Source organism: Zeugodacus cucurbitae, chromosome 2, assembly GCF_028554725.1.
Source record: "Zeugodacus cucurbitae isolate PBARC_wt_2022May chromosome 2, idZeuCucr1.2, whole genome shotgun sequence".
NCBI classification, from domain to species: Eukaryota; Metazoa; Arthropoda; class Insecta; order Diptera; family Tephritidae; genus Zeugodacus; species Zeugodacus cucurbitae.
In genome coordinates this window covers 41,489,767-41,493,838 of record NC_071667.1, presented here as the reverse complement: position 1 = coordinate 41,493,838, position 4,072 = coordinate 41,489,767, and positions in this window count along the sequence as shown.

Genomic DNA, 4,072 nt, shown 5'->3' with positions numbered 1-4,072 from the left:
AAACGCAGATTTTAGAAGAGCAAGATAAAGTTAAAGCTGATGTGGAACGCTAGTGAGTCTCTGCAAGAATTTGCTACGGAAGTGGAAAGGTTCAAAGCTCACTTGGCTTATGCGCATAAGTCTGCAGAGTATATAGAGGATATAAAAATCCACAGTTTCGTTAATGGTATACGAGGCGAGAATACGCGCTATTCTACACTAGCATGCCCAAAATTGACATTTGCAGAAACAGTGTCCTTTGTGTCCTCTTACGCACGAAACTGCCTCCTTACTTAGTAACAGAACATTTAAAGCTCATCGTGTAGAAATAGAAAAGCCTGCTTGGACGAAGAAATTGTTTGAAGAAATGCATAAAATGTTGGAGAAATCTGGAGAAATACGTAAGAAAAATGATGGTGTGGTTAAATGCTTCAACTGTGGGAAAAGCGGCCATATTGCACGTAATTGCAATATGGAATCGAATCGACCCAATTATCTATCCGACCGGAAACGCAAAGCTGAAGAAGACCAACCAACTCTGAAAAGCACCCAATCGTTAAACTAAAGCGAGCCAGGCGGAAGGGGCGCGTGCTGGTTCCCTCAAATGAATGCCCTGTAATCTCTGTCTCTCAAATAAATAGAAATACGAACAACGTTACCGTTAGTGGATGCGTTGATGGTAAAAAGCGCATTCTGACTGTGGATACGGGAGCAACACATTCCATAATTCGATCGGATCTAGTTAACAAGGAAGTAAAACCACTAGCTGGTGCAAAGTTACTTACTGCAACTGGAGATGATGCTCAAGTTCTCGGGGAAGTAACGTGCGAAATTGGAATAGGAAAGATAGCCGTGTTACATAACTTTATAGTGGCAGATATCGTCGACCAAGTCATAATTGGAGTAGACTTTCTAGCCAGTGCCTCTTATGTTTAGTTATGATAACAAATGCAACGTTAGGCGAATGTTAATAACAGAAAATCAGAAGATTCCACCAAAATCAGAAGCAATTATTTGGGCAGAAATAGATGGGACGGACACGTTGTGGGTTTTTGAAGGCGCAAAAGAATCTATACCAAACATAAAATTGTGAAACATTTCATCAACACTGGAGATGCAAGACCAATCCGCCAGGCTCCTCGCAGCGTTCTTTTAGCCAAACGTGAAGTTGTAAGCCAGACCATACGTGACATGAGCGATAGCGGCATAATTGAACCATCATCGAGTCCATGGAGTTCACCCGTAGTACTTGAGAAGAAGAAAGATGGCAACACGAGGTTCTGTGTGGACTACAGAAAATTGAATGATGTCACGAAGAAAGACAGTAACCCATTACCTCGAATAGATGACACTCTAGACTCGCTATCAAGCACGAATTGGTTTTCAACACTCGATTTGAAAAGTGGCTATTGGCAAGTGGAAGTAAACGAAGAAGACAAAGAAAAGACGGCTTTTAGCGTTGGAGATGGTCTATGGCAATTTACAGTAATGCCCTTTGGGTTACGTAACGCTCCTGCCACTTTTGAGAGGCTTATGGACCAAGTGTTAAAAGGATTGCACTGGAAGACATATTTGGTGTACCTAAACGATATCATCGTGTTGGGTAAAAGCTTTGATGAGCATCTCAAAATTTTGGCAGAGGTTTTCCAACGCATAGCCAACGCTGGTTTAAAACTGAGCACAAAGAAGTGTTCTCTGTTCAAGAAGGAAGTGAACTATTTAGGACACAAAGTGATGACAAAGGGCATTTGTACAGCTCAGGAAAAGATAGAGGCAGTAAAGGATTGGCCCAGATCTCAAAATTTACATGAATTGCGGAGTTTCCTTGGACTGTGTACGTATTACCGACAATTCGTTCCAAATTTCGCCAGCGTAGCTAGTAGCCTCCATGAACTCACGAAGAAGAACAAAGCCTTTGAATGGAATGAAGAACAGGAATTGGCTTTCAAACTCTGAAGGAGCGATTATGTACTGCGCCAATGTTAGCATATCCAGTTCCAGGCTCACGTTCGTCTTGGACACGGATGCTAGTGGCTGTGCAATAGGAGGCGTTCTATCACAAGTGATTGACGGGAATGAGAAAGTGGTCGCGTATTATAGCCAGACGATAAGTAAGCCAGAGAAGAATTATTGCTTAACGCGAAGAGAATTACTGGTATTGGTGAAGTGCATCAAACATTTCCATAAGTACCTTTACGGACAGCGATTTCGAGTAAGGACAGATCACGCAGCATTAAAATGGCTTCTGCAATTCAAGAATCCAGAAGGACAGTTGTCACGGTGGATTGAAAGACTCCAAAGTTATGACTTCTCTATAGAACATCGCAAAGGTAGTAGTCATCGGAATACGGATGCGATGTCCCGTCGTCCTTTTAATTTAGAATGTAGACATTGTTCAAGGGCTGAGGCCAAAGAAGACATTATAGATGTCCGATTAATGTCAATAACTTCGACAGAAGGCTGGGATCCAAAGGATTTACGAAAATGTCAGCAAGAAGATCCAGATTTGGAACAGGTAATGCATGGAGTGGAGCTGAACAAGCGTCCAACGAGAGAAGAAGTAGCTGCAGAGAGTCCAGTTGCAAAGGCATATTGGGCACAGTGGGACATTTTAAAGTTGATATCTGGCTGCTTGAATCGAGTATGGGAAAGCGAAGATTCCCGAACTCTTATAATCGTTCCTAAAGTAAGAATTCCTGATGTTCTCAAGGAGATGCATAACGGTCCAAGTGGGGGGCACATGGGAATCTCAAAAACCTTGGAAAAACTAAAGCAAAGATTTTATTGGGTTGGTTGTCGGCAATCAGTCACGGAGTGGATTGCTAATTGTGATGAATTTCGAATCAGCTCTAATCCAGGAAATGTGCCAAAAATTGGGTATACGGAAAACTCGTACAACAGCCCTGCATCCACAATCCGATGGAATGGTAGAACGTTTCAATCGAACTTTAGAAGAACATTTGCAGCATTTGATTTGGAAGTATGTCTAATCGGGACGATCAGACTTAAGCGGAGGGCAGTGTGTGTGAATAAAGTGTTAAGTTCTTTGAATTACAAATAAAGATTAGTGTATAGCCATTATGTGACTTTTATTTGACAATCCAGTGATCGAACTCAAGGTAGAGTTTCAGCATAAACGATTTATTTTGGAAATTGGAAAATCTTTAGCAACTTTGTTGCGAGAGTATACAATTTTTATATGTTTTCCTTTTGACAATACTCAGCGTATTCAATGGAAAAAATATTATAAGGCCCTTAAAAGAGAAAAATTGCAAACAAATTTTTATTGGTGGTATAAATATTACAGGTATTTAAGTGGGAAAGGCACTTAAGCGGATGCTCTTATGCGGGAAATTTTATATGTAAATTTAGAGAAAAAACAAGTATGGAAAGGCTAAGCTCGGGTGCAACCGAACATTTTATACTATCGCAACTTATTGATATAGTTTAATAAAGGTAACACAATTCGACCCATATATTCAGCATAAAGTCCAATAGAATAATGAAAATTATCATATATAGTATCTGAGGGCTGAGGTAATTCCTGAACCGATTTTACTCATATACCTTATACATATATACGGATTGACGCCGCCGTCTGTCAGGGTATTACGTACAGCAGATTTCAGTTGAAACAGAGTTGAAGGTTTTTTATATTTCTTTATTAGTGATTTTTCTAAAAACCTTAATGTTTCTTTTTGGTGTTGCCAATACAGCCGTAATAGTTATTACATCACTAAATTCTGTTATACCTTTCTCAATATCTCAATGTGGCTACTGATATACATATTTTCTATATTTCAACCAGTTAGTTTTATGGGTTGTTAGAGAAACTTTTGGCTCAATTATCATGGGCTGTTCGCATAATTTTATTACAGGAGAATGATTAGAAGATAATTCAGTACATGCCATGTTATAAGCGATCTATATATATTTTTGACTACAGAATAATCTATTTAGTCTGATATTTTGTTTCTATCACTGGGCCTGTAAAGTTATTGTGCTTATTAACAATAGTGTAGTACAGCTGTCGTCCTTTCAGATTAATAAGACGTAAGCCACAGTACATGTGTTTTGCATTGTAATATCCACC